At 38.4% G+C, this 24,547-nt stretch overlaps 1 long non-coding RNA gene across 2 annotated transcripts in view; it reads left to right on the forward strand.

The window, feature by feature from the left end:
• The window catches only part of LOC121890421, a 113,406-nt gene that overhangs the window by 46,738 nt on the left and 42,121 nt on the right, over positions 1-24,547 (forward strand). For both annotated transcript variants that reach the window (XR_006093782.1, XR_006093781.1), the window contains exon 3: positions 9,332-9,456. This is a non-coding gene — a long non-coding RNA (uncharacterized LOC121890421). The remainder of the gene's footprint in view (positions 1-9,331; positions 9,457-24,547) is intronic.

The raw sequence follows: 24,547 nt of genomic DNA on the forward strand, positions 1-24,547 counted from the left end.
AGAGAAGAAAAAAGTAAATACTATGACTGAAACTGAACTGCTCTCACTTTTTGCAGAAGGAAATCTAAACTATAATGATGTAGCTAACTTATAAGGTGTAGCTAACTTTCCATTTTTCAAAAGAGAATAAAACCTTTTTATATTTTGGTAAATTTATGCAAGTGCTGATAGCGAACCAAAAATTAGCTGGCGAACACTAATGTGTATGGCTAGTGACTAGCCTAAAGTCTAAAATTTAATAAACCCATTAATATGCTGATAATGGCAGCGGATCTTTTTATTAACTGAATGTATGATTTAGTCTATGAAACACTTACATTCCTGCCCATGCGTAATGATTGGCCTATCTCTACAATGAGACAATTTTTAAAAAAAGGCATGGCCTCTAATGTCACCTCAATTATTAGAAAAAGCATTTAAGCAGCAAAATTGAAAACTCCCTGTAATAATAAACTTGACATGAAAAAAGAAAAACTTTTATTATGCTTTATTCTAAATTATTTCACCGGATAAACGTCTTACTGTTCTTATGTTCAGAAAAACACAGAACATCAATTACGGTTATATCCTGACCGAGCCTGTAGCCGTGTTGAGGGATTTAATAATTAAGTTAACGATACTGTGCCTTGTGCATAATGCGCATAGTGCGCCCTCAACTTTGAGATACACTTATATCGATCCTGCTTCTGTATGATGGCTATTTAATAAACTCCAAGGGTCAAATTTTACATACAAAGAGAACATAAGTAGTGATGTTTCTGCAAAAATCTGTAGGCTACAGCTATATTTTGTCATTAAGCAGTGGCTTTGACATAGACATCAGCTCCTCCGGCCCCTCAATAGTCTTAATTTTGGCATCACAGCAGCGCTATCACAGCAGAAAGATAAATAAAACTTAAATTTCTTCTTTTTGGGTAGTATAATTCTGACAAACTATGCAAGTCAAAACAAACACCAAGGATATGTATGCAGATGTCAATGAATTTTTAACGATTTTTGACTACGTAAGTGATTTATTATCTAATTTCAATTTGGTGCATTTTACCAGTGTTAACTATTGCAGCTTTAATTTCTGATCTTGGACTTTATTGATCTCTTTAATAAATATTAACTATCTCTCTGACTTTGACACTCTTTTCATCTCAATCTGCAGTATTTTTTTTTCTTTCTCTCCCACTCAGCTCATCTCCTGCTCACTTGCTTGCACACGCACACACACCAATCCTTTGGTGAGCTCTTCAAGTATTACCAAACCCTCCCCTAAAACTAAAACAGAGTAGATTTTTTTTTGGGTCAAAAAACAACATATTCCCTCCACAATTAACCAGCTGCTTTTTAAAACTAGTTTGAACACAGTATAACAAGAGTATCAACATAACACCTGTCACCATTTGTAAACTTACAACTTGAAATGGGAGGCAGTTTGTGAGAAAATGCTCGGCATACTGCCCTGAATTCCAATCATTTCCGCTTTAGGAGCTTAAGGGACAGATGCTACATAACATCTTTAATTGCAACCTTCTGCTCATTAATTTACAAGATATGTTTTCTAATGTAAATGAGAGTTAGGGTTGTAGGAGGAGGGGGTATGTGGGAACAAAGCACACCTCTGGGAATAATATGTTGGGTAGGTTGTTTATTGGATGAGAAAACACTGCACAATTTACCCTTACACCTACCCACTATGGGAGTTACCTGGCACCTGTGCTTTCAGTGTTTATTTTTTCATATTACCCACCATGAAATATTCTTCTTTTACGTTACTGAACTTGCTTTTCTCACACAAACTGATCCATCATTCACATTAACTATCAAGTGTACAGAAAAAAATGAATATGTATCTTCTTGTCATCCTGCCTGTCATCTAATAGATTGTCATTTGTAAAATTGAGCGGGGGTATTAGAAAACTAATTATTGAAGCATTCTGCAACAACAAGAAAAAAGAAGGTTGTATAAACATTATATCTGCATTCATAGCGTATATTATAACTTTGCAAGTAAACCTGCTGCATCATGACCCTTGACATCAGCTGTTGTTTTTTTCATGCTGATGCAACTCCTATTGTCCATATTCACAGAGAAAAACAGCAGGAAACAAGTAAAAAAAAACAACATATGTCAACACCCACACCGCGACAAGTAAGCTATACTTTGTCACTGTAATTCAGTTTGTTGACTCTGAACTGAGGTCGCAATTCTTCCAATACAATAACAGTGTGCAGTCTGTATAAGGTTTAGTAATGTACAAAAACCATGAATGGGCGGGGGGGAAGGAAGCTGGCCCAGATGAGCTGTTTACTGGATGCAATATCAACTACAGCACCGCACTTATCAAACTCAAAAACTGCGCCTAAGATTTTGTTGTACTATTTTTCTCTGCATCAGTGTCAAATGCTGTGACCTTAGGTGTAAATGCAACTTTACTGAAAGTAATGTAGTCAATAATCTGTTACATATACTCATATACTCAAGCAGGTTTATTTTAGGTGATAACAGGCTCTTTTCATTGCAGGCACTTTGGATTGTAATGGCATGAGGAGTCCAGGTGTAATTAAAAACATAAATGATGGCTCTGTTCCATTTAAGTGGTCCAGTTCCAGGACTGTGGTATTGAGCATGCTGCTTCACTGGCAGGACATGTAAATGGAAAAGAGCCATTAGTAATGTTATTAGTTACACATGTCAAAATGTCTACTATGAAAAAAAAGATCTGTCTTTGTGAAAGTGAATAAGCCTGTTGGTATAAATTGCCTGCATTGTTGATTATTAAAAATAATGAACACAGACTTAAATATGATATCCCCAGTGAACAATAAAATAAATGAAAATATGACAGAATTTAGTCTTAAGAGGCAGAGACTTTGACTTGTCATGGTAGAGAAAGCACAGGTGTTACTAATAACATTTACGATGGCTCCACTGTATTCAAGTGTACCAATAAGCCATGACAGTGTGACAGAGTGCCAGGGGGCTCCCTAAAAACTTGGTACTTCACCCTGAGGCAGTGCCTGTGTAGCTGATGTGTGTTCTCGTCAGCTAATCTTTGCCTCAACCCCAAGATTAAACCTACAGGAGACCTCATGCCTAATCAGAGATGATTTTTTATTTTTTTGTGATCCTCCAAAGGTACACTAAGATTTTTGCTCCTTGTACTGCTGGCGTGGCTGCAACCGTGACTAGACTTCCCTGCAGATTTTCAAATGACTTTTACCTGACTGTTGATAAATTCAAAAATTGACCATCATAACGATACACTGGAGAACTTGTACAACTTGCACTTTTTAGACGGTCCCTGTGCACTTCTCTCACAGCCAGCTGTACATAGAGACCAATGTTATTTGTCCAGCTCTGAGGACAGCTCGTTTTGGTGAAAACAAGGTTGTAGCTCTTACTATGGTAGGTAAGAGGCGTCATTTGTGTTTTAACAACATTTCGCTTATGAGTTCAGCACTATTAAGCGTCCTCTGGAAACACTTCTGTTGTCATCTCTGTAATGTGTTGTGGTATTTCTAAATGCTGTGCATGTGTTGTCAAATTGATACTGTTACATGACGTTACCAAGCGCTCTGCACATGAGGCTTGTTTACAAAGGAAACCTGTTAACGTAAAGTTAGCTTGTTAACAGTTAGCTAGCATTAATTAGCCAGTAAATTTCGTGGACTCTTTTCTCCACTTGAACCACATTTCCAGATAGAAGAAGGGAGAAAATGTGCAAATTCTTCTCCCTTGTGGCAGAAGGCCTTGGTGGCGACATATGTTCTGAGGGAGCTCTGTCGAAATCAACAGATGTGGATGGGCCTTGACTCCCACAGCTTGTCCTCTTGCCTTGCACCTCAAAGCACATCTCCACACAAAGAGTCCTTTGAAAGGATTCTTCCTCCACAACTGCAGTGAAACTGTTGAAGGTGATGTGATGGCTCTCACTTAAATTTGACTGAAAAAATCCACCATTATCCTCAGGCTTTAGTGAACAATGGCTATTTAAAAAAGTTTTAAAAGTAGTATGAGAAAATGGTGATGTTGAGTTAGGATGGAGACAGATTAAAAAGATAACCAAAGGTAACCAATTGAGCCATGGAGAGGCCAATTAGAGATGACAGATGGATATTGCAAATCTGTCTGCATGAATGTCATTGTGTGGTCTATTAATATAATTTTTAAGAGGACAGGGTTGCATTGTGTGCACATTTCATAAAATGGGAAGTGAGACCAACTTTAATTTCTCCAACTGGTTTCCTGGGACATGGCAAATTCACCCTCTGTGCATCTTGTGTGCATACTATAATGATCATGTATTTGTGTGACTACGGGAGTGCGTGACCATGCCCATGTGCACGTGTGTCTCTGTGCGTGAGAGCTCATCTCTTTAATGGGACCCATCCTTTGTCTACCACTGACAAGCGTGACCACTGTCCCAATCCCCCTCAATGTAGTTTCATGCATGGTTGAAACTAATCATTATGCATGTGGACACAGTGACAGTTTTACAGGGAAAGATGGAGGATATTGCAGCGGCATAAAAAAAGAGCCTGTTACTACTTTCTATGTAAGTAACAAATGTGAAAAATAGCTTTGATTATATGAGCTTTCAGATTTAAAGATATATGAAACATTTGCAGAAATTAAGTTTACTAGGAAAGTTGAACTTGTGCAATTTAAGACTCACAATATGTAAAATTATGTGATAGTATTTTATTCAAAAAGTGTTACCTCAGGTGAAAATTTGATAAAACAAGATAAAACTTTTCTCACCCACATTGAAAAGTCTGATTCAATTTTATTGATCCCCAAAGGAAAAATAATAAAGTATCATATAAATAATAGTGGCATTAAATAAACAAATATTATTGTGAATTTCAATATATTAAATACACCTTTGGCTGATTTTCAGGTTTATTTTAATTTCCAATATGATTTCTACTGCTATGATTACTGATTACAGTTTTTAATATATGCCCAGTATCTTTCCAGCTGCAGAGGCCTTACTTCTGCTGCCTACTGATGTGTTCTGACATTAATGGGAAATTTTGGCTGTGATATGTTTTGCTTGCTTCTCTCTGTATGCCTGTCAGTGTCTTTACAGCTATTTGAGTTGAGAACCACAATTCAAAACAATTTCCCAGCGGGATGTTATGAATACCCGGACATTTTAGAAGCTCAGGCTGATGTTGATAGTGCTGCTGCCTGGCTAATGGCCAGCTGACAGAAAAGCTAGCTGGACAATAAAGAAAGCTGCTTGGAGCCAACGGGTAGACTCAAGTGGTAATATTCATATTCCAGCTTGCTCCCAATTCCAACGGAAACTGAATCACATTGCTGCGGATTTTTTTGCCAGCAACTGGCCATACAATCCCCAAACCACTACAGAGAGAAGTTTAAGGTGGGGTATATTTCAAACCTGACATGGACAGCAGATGCAAATACAGTTCTGTTTATACTACACTGAATGCACACACTCAGTGTAGTATAAACAGGACTGTTTGTCATCATGTACAATCCTCACCAACATCAGCAAATGCTGAAATTTATGTCACACAGACCATCATGGCTACACAGAGGCAGACATTATAATTTGGTATTTACTCCGCAATTTCACTGCCATTGGCTGACAGCAATGAAAGGGTAAAAGCAACTTAGAACTGAAGCCAGTAGGAGCATTCTACAGTGCATTTGGATTTTTTTAATGAAACAGTTTACTTTTAGGAACACCCAGTTTCCAATGTTCATTAGTCCTTGGCTACTACTGGAGAGCCTGTGGAGGTCTATAGACAGACGTACACAGTACTACCTTCATGACAAATATTGTCACCATCCACTTCTTTTCACCTGCAAGTAATGAGCTTTATCAGGTAATGCAGGGGAGCTTCACCTTATCACCCCAGTGGGAGTCCCTGGTGCAGCATTATTACTTGAATCCTTAGTGGGCTTCCATGTGCAAACATGACAATTTGTGCTTATTGGAAAGCATGATGCTACTAAGCAAGAACATAAACACAGGTAGAAGGTCCTGAAGAAGGTCCTCTAGACAAATACAACATTCTTTGTTGAACTAGTCCAGGTTGGACCTCAATAAATTCTTCGGCTATTTGATAGCAACTGTTAAATTCACTCATCCGCATCCCAGAATGTGAAGCACACCTGAGGGAAAAACTGGCATAGCCATTTTCAAAGGGGTCCCTTGACCTCTCAACTCAAGATATCTGAATGAAAATGGGTTTTATGGTTACCCACAAGTCTCCCCTTCACAGTCATGCCCATTTTATGCTAACCTCATGTAGTATGTATTTTTGCCTATTCTAAAAATTGTGTATTTGAATATTTCTGTATACTGGGGTCACTAAACAGTCTTGGAATTACATAAATTGCATATGACTGGAAAGCTGAGACTCTTGTGGATTCAATGAGCCCAGTTGTATTCATGTGTGATGATGCGAGTCCCCATAGTAACCATTTCATTGTGGTGAGACCGTTTTTTGAAACTTGACCTCACTGTATAAAATGACCAATTGTGACCTCTAGGATAATCACAGCCTCATGAAACTTTACAACCACAAACTAGAGAGTGAGGGCATTCAGAGGATGTATCGCTTTCTAGGCATATTGACAATAAGGGGGTTTCTGAGCAATTTCCAGAACATAAGTGCTCGCCATCCAATCACCGAAAAATGCAATTCTTACAGAAATCTCCAAATGTCAAAAGTTTTTGATACCAAATCACAGCATGATTTGTGTTATGGTGTTCCTCAAGGTCTTGGTGTAACTGAGCATGGGAATGGCCATCATACACTTCTATCATAATGTTCTAAGCCCTTATACACTCTAAACATTCAAAATTTGAATAGGCACCTAACTAAAACACAATGTTCATTACAGATTTATTACTAGAAACACTTGATACACAGTGCTGAGCTGCATCTCATATTAATCTTCAGGCTCTCAGCTTTCAGATGATATATACCACTTCTATGTGGCATATACTGTTAACCTGCTATATCCCCCTAAACATCCCCTCCCCTGTCCCTGCCAAAAATGGGTCTAAGGTAGAGGGGTGGTAGTGGAAGAGGTTAATGATCAAGATGACCATAAACATCATGAGACTATCACTTCACTGTGAAATTTCAGCATTGGCACTAAAATGTAAATCATGATTAAAGGAGAGCAACCACTTTATCAGAAGAGACATTTTTACAAAACCCTGGATTATGTTTACCATCTTATCCCAATGCTTTTAGAATGATTTATTTCACAATATTTGCACATGGTAATAATAGTTTGTTCAGGGAAAGTTCATGGTTATGGGTTAATTGCAGTCTCTGGTCTCCTGCATTAAAGTTAGATGCATCAAATGCTCATCCACCACTCCAACCAAAAACCCTTCCATGTCCACTTCACTACTTTAATTTTACACTACTGGTGCTGGACTTAAATTGTGCATTGCAGGTTTCTTCAATATGAATATACTGATGGGGTGACATGTAACATGACAGGTATGTTGTCAGGTAAACAAAAATGCTAGCTTTTAACTTAACTCACTCAGGTATTGTAGACAATCTATCCCTCCTGGCCTATGTCATGTGTAATACATACTGGTACATATAGGCATGTCCATTTTATGTTTGCATCCAGTATCTAATACTTCACAAGTGCCCTGATCATTTCATATGAGAAAGTTAAATGGCAGCAAGAGAAATGCCATGGGACCAATATTACTGCAGTTTATGGCAGGAGGGAAATGATTGATGTGGCTTAGCCTGTTGGGAAGATTGTGTTTGACATAATCAGATAATTACTATAATATGGATGACTGCATATAAATGAAAACATTAATGGGATATTATTTTCCCTAGAATCAAAACATAATAATGAATGCATTTAAACAAAGGCATTGCTGATTTACCAAAAGCATCGCTCTCTAAATTAATTGTTTCCTCTTGAAGTCTCACAAGCTGAAAGGCTAAATGAAAAAAAAAAAAATGAATTTCAGCTAAAAAGCAAATCAGTGTTTAATAGCATTATAAGGCCATAAATGTGTCTGTTAATGATGTGCTCCTATCTCTGAATGATTGCTCATTTCCATTTCTAGTGTCTTCATTAGGCTCGACAGAACATGTAAAATTCAAGAACATATAGCATACACACACACAACAGTAGACAATAACTTGGCGCAACGCTGTAAGCACTTAGAGTACAATGTTATCTTGATCAGCTAATTAAACACCCAGTGTCAGAGCATACATGGTACTAATGATAATGAATTCTACTCCTAGTTTGTGTAAGATTTAATCAGTACCACGTGTCATCACCTTAAGGCACATTCAACCCTACCATTATTTTACACCATAAACAGTGGAAAGGTCAGAGTGTTGTAGAGAAGAGATAATATTTATACCCTCGTTTGAGATTTATTTGTGCAAAATCTTTGACCTATTTAATGGCATTCAGCTGCATATGAGCTCCATACTGTGATTACGAATGTTTTACATTGAATTATAACACCACTCTTTGTACTTGGCATAGACAGAGAGAGCATCACATACTCCGTATGTATGGACTTTGATGTATATTATAAAAAAAACAAGGGCACATTTACTGTTCTCTACTTGGACAATTTTCTAGTGTGCAGTGGTAGTCTTTAGAGTATCAAGTTTGTGGCTGGAAAGCTGCTCTGCTTATTTTCCCAAATCCTATGATTATGCAATAAAAGAAAGCATTTATTTTTGATGAATACCAGTGCAGAACCTTTGAAAAAGGTATTAGAGCCACAGCAGATCCTATTGTTCACTAGACAGCCTGAAGATAGTGGTTTCACTTGACGGCAATTTGATTGATTTTTAAAAATTCTACAAACAAACAAACCCATCCTTTTATAATACATTTTGCTGTCATTATTCATATGCCTACATTCAAACAAGAGCTATTTGTACAAATTTCCAGGGTCTTGTTAGGTAAAATTAAGGGCAGTAAGTTGTCAGTTGCAATGTAACGTGAAATTAATTCATTTGGAGGGCATGTTTGAAATCTTTTCAGTTGCGGTATCAGACCTCAGTTGGCCTTGCTGTGGAGAAAAACCGGTTATTTGATCATTATCTTCCATGCATAGAGTTATAGCTCCTCCATTCATGCTACGGTCTTTTCAGTCTGTTCAGTTTCTCTGGTTTAAAAATGCTCTCTGTCATTTGGTCTCAAGCCTGTCTTTCCGTCTACATTTTATCTCTCTTTGAATACTCTCTCTTTTATGTCACTTCTGGTTAAGACTTGAAATCACTTCTTACATCTGTCTATATGTGCACATACTCAAAATGGACTACATGTATTTCTTTTGTACTACAGGCACCACATAGGTTACATGGCTGAGGCAGCTTTGCTCCAACCTTCACTACTGGTCAGCAAGAAAGGACACAACAGCAACAGTTTACACCTGCAGATAAAGACATGCTAATGTTCGCCTCCAGCAGGTAAGCGATATTATGGCTTAAAGTGATTTGTTTCACCAACAGGCAATGAGTGTTATCCCTGCATTTTTTGTGTGTGTCTGTGTATTTGAGGCTTAATGTTTTACATTTAATTTTTGCAAGACGAAGGACTTAACTTTTAAAATAATCAGCTTTCTTTATGAAAAATGAGGTTGGAATCTCAGAAGCTTGGGACACTGGGTTTAGTTGAGCACACAGCTTATTCAACTTGTTTCGCATTAAAGACTAAGCAGATGTTGATGGATCCTAAATTAGTCTTAAGGCCCAGTCACACTTTAAAGTTCTTGCAAAATAGGTGGTGCTACAATCTTGGTGAAGAAGGTACTACTCACAGAGCTAGTTGGGGAACTACTGTACTGGCCAGCTGACGACTAACACACTAGAAAGCCATGCACATGCTAGCTCTAGTCAGTCACAGTAACTCTCTGAGCTTCTTTCTATTTTCTCTGTACTGTGCAGTTTAATCCTCTGTGGCATTTTATTCTCAGAACTGTACATCATTTCATTCAATAGAGGGTTACTGAAGACGAGGAAAAAGCTCTTCCAGCTAGATAGCTTTCTAAGTATCATTTAACAAGCTTGGTAGCTCAATAACGGGAAAATAAATTCACACAGTTTACACTGAATTTTCTCTCATAACTGTCTGTAAACCATGTGTGGAAGAATTTATTGGAGGGCTAAATAAAAGTGGATGGTGCAACATAGCTAATAAGCTATGATCACTCACTCAGTCCTCTGTTTTGGACTTTTCCGCCCGGGAGGCTCTCGAGGGACAACTATGACCTGCAAGGAGAGGATCATGTGACCGGTGTGGGTAGCCGAGCTAGCACTTTTGATAGAGAGCTAATCTACTAGCTTGTTTACCACCATGTACTACTAGCTGATACGCTATCTTACAGACCACACTGACTATGGTTGTACCGATGTTTATTTGATGAGTTTTTAATGAAAAATGTTACAATAGACACATTATAGTAGGAAATTACTGTTAAAAATGATGTTTTTTTTTCTATATTGGCATTGAACATTGAACTGTGACCTCTTTAATATCTGATATTTCTCTGAACAGACATACTGATCTGAGTTGGTGGAGGTCTTTTGCTGGGCGACAGATCCACACATTAAAAAATTTGATGGAAAATTCTGCTCATAGAACTATGATCCATAAATTGGGAGGTAATACTGAAGGGATCATTGTAATATAGTTTTCAAATTCTGATAAATGTGATTTGCATAAATAATCATAATGAACGTGTCTTATTTTGGAGGGAGGTTAGTTGCCACAAGTATTAAGTTTGTTTCACATCATTTAAACATTTATAAATCTTGCATTGTTCCAATCATAATTTGTCCAAACAAAAGAAAAGTGATAGCATAAAGAAATACAGCAGGATGGTTAACAAACTTAACTGTGTTTTTCTTTGTAGAGAGTTTTACCCATTTTCTGGTGACAGTGTTTTTCTCAGTGTTGTGTTCTTTTTGTTCTTCTTTACTGTTTTACAGTACAACTGGACAAGCTAGTAAGGCTACTGAAAACTCACCTAGTAACACCTTTGACTGTCTCTGTTGGTCATGTGAGCCTCTCCTTGCAGGTCATAGCAGTCCATTGAGAGAGTCCCTTCCAAAGGCCAACACTGTCAAGGCTGCTTGCTATTGGTCAGCAGTGCAAATTGGCGTGTGCAAAATATTTGCATAGATTTACCTCACCCTTGCAAGCGAATCCACTGATTGCTGCAATTCCATTGAAATGAGTTGATTTTGCCACAAAATGTGGCCATTTTAAATGCTTGTGGAAATGGGCCTTAAATGTAAGACTCAGCCTCAGAAAATTTTCCAGGTCATGCTTTGTAACACAATTTAGCGCAGAGGTGGATGAAATTAAAATTGAATTGAATTAGACACAACTGGGCTGTCTTCACGTATGATCCACCTGAGAAATGAACAGTGAGTACGTTTGCGCGGACCCTAATATTCCACTAATTATTGGAATAATAGCCCAGTGAGCATAATAGTGCCTCATGTAACCACCCCAATCGTAAAAGACTTGCCCAATAAGAAGGAATTTTCAATCGGGTTGAAAGAGATGGTGTAAACCTTTGATAATCCATTCAATAGGAAAATATTGGCACCGAATAACCATGTAAAAACTTAATCTTATTGTTTCTCTCTAGTTGGAATACATTTATTCTTTCTGCATGTAACCATGGCTAATGTTTGCTTAAAAATAAGTAGAAAACCAATTTAATTCAAATGTTGATATTGAGTAAATGTCCATGTTGGCAATTTCCATGTATGTTACACTAAAAGACTGCTGTTTTGCATTCATGTGTCTTTGTGTGATTCTGTATCTGTGCGTGTGTATGTGTTTGTTTATACTGTTTATGTGTAAGTGTGTGTACAAGTATATGGGCGTGTGTTTGTCATTGTGTTCCTGACTTGTTGCATCTTTATTTCGTGATCCTTCATACTGACACATGATTCTTCCATATCAGTATCTAATGGCTGTCTCGTGGCAGAAACACCAGGAACACACACACACACACACTTGCACATGCACACAACCTTTGCAACCCGTCCAAACATCCTTTTCAGACCAGGGTAAACAAGATATGCGAGGGCAGGTTTCGACCTACACTGTGTTAATCCACTCAAAGAACACACACACACACTATATATTTTTGATTCAGACCACATTCATCCAATCTGATGCAGCAGACTTGTTGTGTTTGCAGAGCAGACAAAGAAGGTAAAGAGACACAAGCCAATAAGTGCCTTTGCTATATTTGTATGGTCATCAGGCTCCCTCCGCTGCCACACTCATCAATGCTGAAATAGAGTTTGCAAAGCCTTTAGAGTAGGTGTGTTTGTGTTTTTGTTTGTGTGTTTGTGTCAAAGTGAGCAAGAGAAGGAGAGACTGAAAGAGACAGAGAGAACATTTTAAATGACAGTCTCCAAGTCATCCTAATTGATGAAGAAAAACTCCATTTCTAACTACCAGGACCTAAGTGCATCCACCATTAAGAAAATGACCATTTTCTAATGACAACTACCACTTGAGAGAGGCTTTCATTTGTGTGTGTGTGTGTGTGTGTGTGTGTGTGTATACTTGTGTGTGTGTGTGTGTACACATTTGAGATTGTGCACCACTTTGTCATCCTAATATTTTCTTTTGGTAATCACCGCAATTTGGAATTATAGGACATGTTGGTAATTGCTAGTTGGTAAAAGGACAGATGATAAGTGTGGCTGTCTTTTTCTATTTTGCTGGTCTTTTCCACTCATTCTACAATATATTGGTTTGTATGGCAGCGTGGCTCTTGCATACTTTACAAGTAGAAAGACTTTTTTCCTAATTGCAGAATTAGCCCTTACGCGATTCCATTAGAATCCATTTTCCATCACTTTTAGACTTGTTACTAATTACAGTTTTACGTTCATTCTATGAAACTCCAATTTTAAAAATAATCGGCACATAATCTATTTCAGAATTTCACATGATTTATAAAGCTTTAATAGAGATTACTACACAGTAATTGTACACAGTTTTATCAAACTGCCAATGTCTGAAAATACATGAAAAGGAATTACATTTGCATAGTATAAATTAGTGTTTGGACCGATGTATTGGTTTCCCGTTACTTAAGATGAATGTGTCAAGTCCTCCATTTCCTCATTCCTGTTGCCAGGAATGTGTAACAATAACACAATATACATCATTAACATTCAAAATGACCAAAAGAATAAGCTAGTTTCCCAGTGGATATTTAACCACCAATATCCCAGCATACCATTGTTTAAGGAATGGATCAACTTGAACTCCTTTTAGAAAAGTAGTACCTTAAAAGGCCTTTGATGAACCACTTTATAACATGTCATACAAGTATAACACATGGCCAGTGATATGGCTATTTTTAGAGTGGTGGATACCTCGTGAGTACAAATGCAGTTGCCTGGTTATATTCATGGACTGAATCTCAGATCTTCCAAATTGTAAACATTTACACAGGAGGTCAAATAGGAATCTTTAGCAGTGGGAGGTATAATAGTCTAAGACAAGACTACCAGAGCCAGAGCTTTTTTTATTGTGCATTCAGTAGAATAGTTTTCAGAATGTGAATAGACCTCTGGAACTGACATCTCATAATATAAGATGTGCAAAGGCTCAGCCTTAAATAGGGAGTGGAGTGGAATATGAACCTTTGCATGGGTCAGAGGCAATTGACATTGGCTGAGACATGGATCTTAAGACAGTGCACATCAATTAGTGTAATTGGAAGGCAGACACTAAGAGTAATTAAGGTGGATGTAATGGGATTTGTGACATCTGTAAAGTACATGGAGGCATATTGTTCTGTAAGCATGTGCTTGATGGAGAAACCTGTCTTGTGTTTCCTGGGAGGATTATGTGCAATGTGTGCAGTTTATCCCAGTGGGCCCACTCCTGCTATAGCTTGATAAAGAGAGCAACAACTTGCAATAAACAGGTTGTCTAACATCCATACACAGTTATTGTTGTCACAGATGCTTCAAACTGCCTGTCAAAATGGTAACCAGCGATCCTTCGGTGCCAAATGTGTAGAATATAGTGCTGAAAATTCCAGGTTGAGTGGTTTGATTATAACTCCGGGTTTAACTAAAATTGTCCACTAAAATTCATAGAATTACACCTCAGAGTCATTTTGACATAACAAGATGACTGCCTATTTTTTACATCTTTAAAGAATGCCATGTTCCTGTGATTACTCACATTTTGATGTGCAGGAGCTTAACTTAAAGTGGTTTGATTACAACATACTTACACTGAGAATTCCTTTGGACACAAATGGAGGCTTTTAGCAAAATGTCATGGAAAATGTGGACATTACTCTAATGTCAGATTGCTGTTTATGTAATTGACATGCAGTTTGATTTGTGTGAGGGCATGAACATATGTGTTTATCTGTGTGAGTGGTGTTTGCAAGTGTTTGACTGTGAGCCTGTCTGTCTGTTTCTAGATAGTCCAGTTGACTTGCTGTGTGGAAAACTGTACACCCACCCTTGGGATAAAAAAACATCAATAGTCACCTTAAATAGATGAAAAATGTACTAGGATGGTCAAGTGTTACTCTGTTAACACTTTACTTTAACCCACACTTTAACATTTATGGACAGTATATAAACACTTAATAAATGTTTTTTAACACACTATGCTAAAATGCTGTATAATGTTAACATGTTCGCCATCGTTTAACATGTTTGCTTGCTAACATCTGTTGATTAGTGTGAAACAAAGTGTAGCAGAGGCTGGTGAGAATGTCAGGTATGTGGTAATAAACCCATGTATTGGATAAAATTTTGACCTGCTGGTGTTGAAATTCACCCTGAGGGAAAGATGACTGTCTATAACAAATATAATGAGAATCTATCTAGTATTGTTGAGACATACCCGTAAAAGAAAAAAAATGTCAATCCTCATGGTGGCGCTTGAGGAAATCATGAAATTTTCCCCAGAGGAAAGTCCCCAGAGGACTTTCCTCTGGGGACCATGAACGGTGCAAAATTTCATGACCATGCATCCAATATTTTTTGAGATATTTCATTCTGGACCGACCTATAGCCCTAGAGCAACAATGGTAATGTGACTTACTGCATAAAAATAAAAACATACTGTAAGTACAGATTTTAAAAGGGCTTGAAACATTGACATTTCTCATGATTTTTTTCTTTGGCAAGGCAAAGTGATGAATACTTCCTCATTCCACTGTAGTTTGTTATGGCTGTCTATTGTTTGGAAAGAAATGCAAGCTACAATTGGTTTGGTGTATCCAACATTGCACAAAAAAAGAACAATACCCTTTCACAGACTCATATACTTCCCATGACTTTTATTCCATCATTTTTTTCCCCCCATTTTTCTGATCATTGCTCAGGGTTTTCCTTAGTCAGTGGGGCTCTGTACAGACGCTGGTGCAGCAACCCGAGCCATCCCCTGCGTCTTTACTGGCTAGGTGTATGTGAGCACGGCTTCATGCTGCTGTACAGTATGTGTGCACACATGAGGCTAGTCACACACCCAGTGGTTTAGAAAATGACTCAGTCTGACCTTAGTCTCGACTGACAGTGTGTAGGAGCTGCATGCCCTATAAACTGCACAATAGGCCCAGCGGCTGGCAGGTAAACACAGATATACCGAGAAAGGTCATCCTATACAGCTCCTAACAAGATTAAAAATGATTCATGAGACCTCAGTGATGCTTTTCATCCACCTACAGAGAATACTTCCTTACTTTCACAGCGGAGACAGAGGAAGAATATATATATATATATATATATATATATATATATATAAATTTTTTTTTTTTTTTACTTTCCAAACTTTTCGAACACCCAAACTATTACAGGGGTGAAACAGTGGCCTGATTGCCTGGCAGGTTGATCTTGAGAAGGACCTTATAGTAGAGTGTATTCGCCATAGCAGTTTAAAACTAGATGGAAAGTGCTACCGGTGCGGTCTTCCTCCACTGCAGTCGATTCACATCCACCCTCATAGTTCAGATGAGGTACAGCTTTGTGCACGAGCCTGTAAAAATATTGTCCTTCCTCCTATCTGCATGTGTCTATTTGTGTGTGCACGCACTGCATTTGCATCTGTATGTATGAGTCCTGAGACTGCAGGCCATTTTATTATCTAAATGGGCCCAGGCAGTGCTGGGCTGGAACCAATCACACAGACCTGCTATGATAGGAATCCCAGGGGACAGCATCAACTAAATTCCTTCACTATTCCATCTCAAATGTGGCTCTTCTTTACTTTATATGCACATGAATCAGCCAAATATGACCATTTAAGATAACAGCGGTCATCAAATTGTCAAACAGAAGAACACCACCTACATATGCATTGTAGTGGAATACAGAGTAATCATAACAACTTTTTACCTCGCCATTTGCATCCACACAGCCTATGCTTTTTATAGTTTAATATTTTGAAAAACTGATGACAAAACACTAACTCTTGCTGTATAACTGCTGCCACCAACATAATTTGATTTTTGATTTGATTTGATTTGATTTATCAAAAAAAAAAAAAAAAATATATATATATATATATATAAAATGCCATACACTGCAACAAATACATATTAATTGAAAATGTCGAAGATAACACAATAAATTTAAAGGATAACTTATTTCCATTGTGGTCCTCATTCAAGTTCTAATATTCTAGAACAAATCAAATGTAATTGTATCTCTGATTGTTGAAAAACTGGCATTTTATGGTGAAGTTTCATCACAGAGTCAGTGATTATAGAGTATGAGCAGTTTGTTTTATTTGTTATTTCTAAATTAAAAATGAAAGTTCACTTAAACAAACTGTAACAATAATTGTTTCAGGTGTCTTCTTCTTGTCTTCTTCTTGTATACACACAATGCAAAACGAAACAAAGAGTCTTGTTTACCATGATCACAATCTTAGTTTTACATGTTAACATGCTCACATTTGCTAATTAGCACTAAATACAAAGGAAAGCTAAGGCTGATGGGAATGTCATTCATTTTGTAGGGATTTGGTCATAAACTAAAGTATTGGACAAACTGAAATTTTGACCAGATGATGGCAATAGAAGAAAAGTTAGGGGGTCACCAGTGTGATCACAATTCATCCTGAGGGGGGTATGAATGTATGCACCAAACTTCATGGCAATAGTTACTGTTATATTTCACCAAACAGAAATGTCAGCCTCAGTGTGGTGCTAGAAGAAAAGAACAGGATTATCAAAGTCATCAGGATTCATCATCTCGGAACCATGAGTTTCTGCACCAAATTTTAAGTTGATTGATCAAGTAGATGTTGAGATATTTCACAAAATATGCAAAAACTTTGACCTGCAAGAGGTGGCACTAGAGGTATCACCAAAGTCATCGGAATTCATTCTCTGTGATTCTTGCAATTCATCCAATAGTTGTTAAGACATCTCCATCTGGATCTAAGTGGTGGACCAATCGACAGTCCAAATGATAAATGGACCACATTTATATAGCGCCTTCCTAATTTTCCGACCACTCAAAAGTGCTTTTTACACTACATGTCAACATTTACCTATTCACATGCTGATGGCAGAGGCTGCAATGCAAGCTGCCTGCTCATCAGGAGCAGTTTCTAATCATTCACACACCGATGGCAAAGCCTTCGGGAGCAATTTGGGGTTCAAAATCTTGCCCAAGGACACTTTGACATGCAAACTGGAGGAGCCAGGGATCGAACCACTGATCTTCTGATGAGTGGACGACCTGCTCTACCTCCTGAGCCACGACCGCCCCAACAGACCAACAGATCGACATTGCCATCCATACAGTCATATATTGCTAGCATGGCTAAAAGACATTCAGTATTCATTAGACCTTCGTCAAAGCCCCAAAGTAAGAAATTATCCCACTAAAATCTGTCCACAGCCTTTGTTTATTACATTTATAATTAAAAAAGGAGTGCAAATATGAAATGCAGCAGCCTTATTACTTATTCCAATTTTAAAGTGGTTGGGAGGCATTAGAAGTATGACTACTGATTTCTAATCTCAATAAACACCTGCAAAGTTGCTTCTTAGCTTCAAGGGAGTTTTACATTATTCCATATTAGTAGTGTTGTCGTGACCATGGGTTTGTATGCGGATATGATGGGCTGCATTGGTGGAGGAAGCGTTTCATAAATTGTGCTTTGTTTGCTTTACTCCCTCGTATTGATTGAGGATGGAAACTGCACCGAGCAGTTGTGCTGCTAAATGTTTCATAGAGCATGAATCAACAATGTGAGGATCCCCAAGGAAAGACAAAAGAAGGCAGGCAGATAGTGGGAGGAAAAAGCTATTGAACACTAGTGGGGATCACTGACAGAGAGTGTGTGTGTGTGTGTGCATGTGTGCACATGGTAGGTTAGTTTTTCTGGAAAGCCATGGGGCACAGATGCAGTAGCTTCTATGCTGCAAGGAACACACCAGAGGCAGGATATGCCCACACAAACAGAAAAGCACAAATCCTTGCACACACAAAAACCAAGTCACACACATATTTAGTGGAAGTCCACTCATGCATATCAGTAAAGCTGATGATCTTAAAGTGTAATCCATCCTAAACAGCAGCTTTGCTTGTTCCTTCAAACCCATTTCAGAGCATTTGGTTGTCTTAAATTTATGCTGGGATCAAAAACCATTTACCCATGTTTTGAAGCTCCTTAATTCAAATCAATAACAAAAAAAAGCTTGCAAAATCTCCTAAGGCTATATAAGAGTGGGAGACACAGAGAGATAGTGAGAGGAGAGCAGTGGGATACTGCAAACAAGGAAAACAAGTGACTGGATCAAACTTCATTCACAAATTGATGCTCTAGTACATTTATCTAAGGAAATCTCTGAATATCAGATCCACTTCCCTTTTATCGAAATCAGTTAAAGGGGACCCATTATGCTTTTCCTTATTTTCAGTCATATATATAATGTTACAGTATTGGATGTTTATATTAAATGAGGCTAAAGTGTCAAATAATGAGGTAAACGTATGTAGAAGTAATCCCTGTGAGCAAAAAGCACCGGCTTCAGATTGCTCTTGGGTCTCATTTATAAAACAGCGTGTAGCATCCATACTAAAAGTGTACGTGAGTACAAAAGCCAAAAAACAATCAGATTTATAAAACCGTGTGTATGGACGAATGCACATTTATTTCCCTTATTTCCCTTATAAATCATAGTCCACCTGGAAATGTGCGCATGTGGATCAGCCTCATATCCTGCCCTCTACACGCCCACATTCAACCATAAATGGATGATGCGAAAGTATTCATGAATATTGATATACATGTGTTTCTTTCACCGCACCAATCAGTCTCTCTGTCTTGAGACACCTGACCAGTGTTGAGAGTCAGTGTATGTGCCCTCTCACTCAGACTTGCACTCGGGCAGCTGCAGATGAAGGACAGCCATGAATGGACTTTTACTGTTTTAGTTCCCCGTTGTCGGACCTCTTGAAGTTATGTGTGTAAACCAAAACAACCATATACAAATTCAGTAAACATTCCTGTGGATCATAAAGTCAGACATCTCTGGTTAAGTTCTTACCGGACACCCTGCAGTGGGCCAGTTCCCAGTTAATCAGTTTTAAGCAGTTTTTAGACCACATTCTCAATATCTATATTCACTGATATTTACTCCAAAATCCAGCATACAGATGTTTCTCTAATTTACACAGTCCATATATGAGTGCAGTTGGTGAAGATGTGCCGGTGAGGTGACTGGAGAAGACAGAGTGTGTGTGGCAGCCACTGCAGTGTCTCCAGTGACAGCACAATCATATGTTCACTGCAGCGATTTTACACACATAAACTATATGGAAACTAAAATCATACCTGGTAATATATGCACAGTATTAGAGGATATTAAAAATCTATTAGCGATCTGTTCTGCAATTATTTACATTACGTTAGTTAGTGACCTAAGTTATTTGATGTCATCTTGGATTTCTACAACTGATGATGATAATTTCATCAGTTAGTTAACGTGGTTGAGGTGAAAAGGATCAGTATATTCACAATTAATATCGGGGAAAAGCAAGGCAGACTTTCCTGCAGCTGCTGTGCACTCCACAGCTGAGCCTCTCCTCTGTGCTCCGGGTGGGACAGTGCTGATGCAATGTTGAGCAGACTTTGATTTAAGATTTGAGTTAGCTTATATCTTCTCAAATTGAAAGGTACTTATGGAATAGCTATGGCTCACTACAAGCGCAAGTATTTTGAATGTTTATGATAATGTGGATCTATAAATAACGTGTGATATTAAGTGAAATGACGTGTGAGAGGATTATTGTACAATCTGGCTTCAATTCACTACCACATCTGCGTTGCCAGTTTCCCCTGTCTTTTAAATGTTGCATGGGTCACAGTTTACATACAGGTGTGCATATTCTCCCGTCAAGTTTGTTTCTATAGATCACGACTTTTGCATAGGAAGTGGCATACTTCTCTTTCAGGCCCCGATTTGTGCGTATGCAACGGTTATAAATGAGACCCTTGAATACTTGGTTTCCAACAGTTTTTTCTACTTTCAGCCTGGGCCAACGTCAGCTTGTGACGGATTTCTTTATATAGTCATCTGCTACATGCAGAGCGCACAAGTTCATTGCTCTGCTCTGCTAACATTATGGCATTTTTTTATTGTTTTCGTTGTTTTTCATTGTTCTCTGATATGCTTGCCCTTCGGCGGGCTTCTGGAAAGCTGGCCAATCAGAACAGATTGGGCTCATCAGTAGGGTGGCCTTAAAGAGACAGGCGCTAAGACTGCCTGTTAAGAGACAGAGGCTGAGCTGATGGGCTGCATAAATGGCCAGTATAAGATAAATAAGGATTTTTTTGAACTGTGAATCATGCAAAGCTACTCTAGGGGAGTTCTGGAATAAAAATATAGAGCTTAATATAGAGCATAATAGGTCCCCTTTAAACTTAAGTGAAGTGATGAAAGACTCCACCTTTTTCACCCAACTGCAACGTGTTTTTGGTGAGCTTTTAACTATAACACTTTGAGCTTTTTCAGTTCACAGTTACGCTAAATAACAGCTCAAGACAGTTGATTTTCCAATCCAAAGCAGCTGAGTAAAATCTACAGCCTACACTAAAGCCAGTGGGTTTTTTCAGGTTGCTTCAGTTTTGGGCATCAGCCTCACACCCTTCCTTGTTTATAGACAATTGACTACTACTGGGCCAAGGAGAAAATATACCTGATCTAAATGAGTGCTGAAAGAGAGGGAGGACTGAGCTCTCCAGGAAAGTGGGCTTTCTTCAGTTGTGGAAATGAGTGTTGGGTGTAATGGGTTCATTAAGGACTTTGCCAGCAGCCTGCACACTGGCATAGCTGTTCAAATTGTCCCTCTTTCAGTGAATTCCAGAGAGTTGCTTTTCATTGGGAAGAGAGGTGAGCAAGCATAGTAAGTTTGTGAAGACAGCCAGGTCTGTGTAGGTAAAGAAGCAAACAGACACACAACAGGCATTAGTGAACAAAAATCTAACTGCATGATTGAATTAAAGCAGGAAAATAGATGAAAAGATGTCTGATACAGTCGTGCCCTTCTGGGATACAGATGGTGAAAAACTAAAGGCAAGTTTCTGGAACTTCACTGAAGGGACGAACACCATTCCTGCAAAAGATATTCTCTCATTTGTGTTTGAGGGATTATCTAAGGCCTTGTTTTGACTGACTACCACTGTGTCTAAAAATGATCCTTCTCATCCAATTTAATGAGGCTACCAAGTTGCCACAGTGGAGGTCCCCACGGTGAGCGTCTCTTGCAAAAAAAAAATGCAGAGCAGTCTTTCAAATGAGGTGGACCTTGCTGAACTTTTTGCTGTAATGCAGTGCAACACATTTGCCAATCAAATACATACAAATTCACATTCTTAATAGATTACCTTGTAACTTATATGGCATAATTCTACTCTTCACCTTGAGATAAAATGACTTTTCAGAGTTAAAACCACAGTACAGTCCTTAGGTGTGCACTGGACTTTCATGGATCATACTTCAGGATTATGGTAGCTGTGGCAACATGCAAGGGGCATCAATGTAGCTCCTTGTTTTTCTCAGATGCAGTGCTATTTTAGGGTCGAACACATGCCAATCATAGGTGTCCAACTAGGTTGAGATCCGCTGTCATGTAGGCCACAACATATGATTTACATAAGTTTCACACTCATCAAAACAACTCATGATCCCTCTCTTCTGTGTGGAAACATCTGCATACCTTACAGTGTGTTTCTCTACTAATTTATTCAGGTCCTTAGAAATTATCTATATTGGACAACTCTGCACCTGACAATTTGCATCCATTGTCAAAGTTCAGTGCCAATGCAGGATGTAGTGTGCCCTTTGTGTAGCAAGGCAGAGAAGTAGGGTTTTGGAGGTTGGGGGTCGTGGATGGGCATGTAGTGTGTCAGAATTTCATATAGAAAACCAGAGTCCCATCACAAACTTGCAATCAACAATGGTCCATAACCACAATCTTTCCCTAAACCTTAACCATAGAATAGTTGACATGCACAGATATTGTAGAAAGCAAGTTTAAAAATGGTGGCATTGGAGGGAAAAAAACAAAACCTTATCTTGGGTTCTGCAGAGTTTTCCAATCTTTCCGTTCTTGTCTAGTGATAGGGTTGTTCTTCCTTTAATATGTCTGTAGACACACACACTGTGTACCAATTGCTTGAACTTTGCCTTATACAGTAGTTTGATTTGGTGCACACACAACCAGGCATCTTTGCAAAGGGCAGGCAGAGGAACATAGTGACATTTTAGGGAGCCTTGCAATCATTCATTCATCCCCATCTCTCTCCCGCTCTCCCTCAGACTCCCTCTGTAAACCAATACTGATCCCAAGCAGCAGAGTGGCTGACTGAGTGCCTGTCTGGTAGACACACCGACTGTGCCCAGTGGTGGATTAATGTGGTTACTATTGAATCCCCGGGTTAGGAATCGATCTGTCCGTTCGTGGCATGAATGCATAAGGAGGTGGGATCTGTGTGAGTGTGCTGTTTGTGTGTGTAGCTGCCTATGTGTCTACAATACAGAGGTGGATGAATGCATGTGTGCCGGTTTGGCCTATACTGTACTGTATGTGCTAGTACAGTGTCTGTTCCTTGAATTTGTCATGACCTTTAAGCTGTGCTTGTTTGTCCAGTTGTGAAGAGTGTGTAATACATTGATTTCAATACACTGCTCTCTCCAGTTTCCTATTACATAAATGCATCTTTGTTTTTTCATGTTTCCGTGTGTGTGTATAGTTTCTAGTCTACTTCTTTGATTCTTGTTAATTGTGTCTGTGGGCCATGTCTTTGCTGATCACCCGCCTCCATTTGGTCGATGGTTGGGGGGCTGATTTCACGATAGGTTTCTTCATTGCCCGATAGAGCTCTATTAAATCTGGTGTAATTTCATTTTCCTTGGTGATTTGGCCACATGTCTCCAGCACACAGGTCTCAATGAGCTCTAGATTGAATTGGATCAAGGCATATCAGCCTCTGAAGAGATCACCTTTACTTCCATGGCAGCATGTGTGTCTGTGTTTGATTTGACTGTGATAAGAAGGATCTTTTGTATGTTTTTGTGTGTTGTGTCGGCCCAAAAGTAATTGTGCTGTTTCTGAACCATCTGCCCCTTTTTCTGAACATCTGTGGGAAAGTGGTGGCAAGTGATAGATGCACACAGAAAATCCAGAAGGCAAGACTTGCCATGAATACTCAAATAACAGTAGATGGGAAGAATCACAAAAGACATTTCCATTGTAGAAAAAATTGGATGTGTAAACTGGAAGTAATCTGTCTTAATATCTAACTGATGAAGCTAGCTCACCCAGCATTTTTAGAAAATCTGTTTACAATTGTCGTTTCATGCTCTAACTTGCACTTTTAAGTTGTGTTGCAGCTGTTGAACTTGCACAGTCATCTCAGAGTGATTTTATAAAGATTTCATGCTTTGTCTTATCAGGCGTTCTGGGAAAGCAGGTCACACTCTATGGTAATCTTAGTTTCTAGGCGAAATCAACTGAGATCAAATGGGCTGTTTGAAAGTTTAAAAAACCAAGAACAACAACAAAAAAGACCAAACAAATGGAATTGAGTCCCATTGGTCTGTTGTAGAAGAATAAAATATTACTAGTTATTGTCGCTTTTCTTTTCATTTATTGTTCAAGAAAGGGTTCATTATTTCATTTGGATCTTTTGTAACCAAGGCTCTCAAACCAAGCTCTCATTCATTTATTAAAACCTTTATTCAGTAATCAGGATTATTGAGGAAAAGGCCTCATTTGTGCTTGTGTCAATAATTAAGAAAGCATACAATGATAAAAACACATAATAATATTACAACAAAAAACCTAGATTAATTTATTATATTTAAACCCAAATACGTATGATGTAATAGTGGACTCTTGATGTACACCATATACTATATGACTAATCCAAAGACACCAAAGTTACCCACAAATACCATATGTAGTAGGGATGTGCAGAGAGCCCAGTATTTGTATCTGTATTTGTTGAGGCAGGAAAATTATTTGTATT

This window comes from Thunnus maccoyii, chromosome 23 (genome assembly GCF_910596095.1).
Source record: "Thunnus maccoyii chromosome 23, fThuMac1.1, whole genome shotgun sequence".
NCBI lineage: Eukaryota > Metazoa > Chordata > Actinopteri > Scombriformes > Scombridae > Thunnus > Thunnus maccoyii.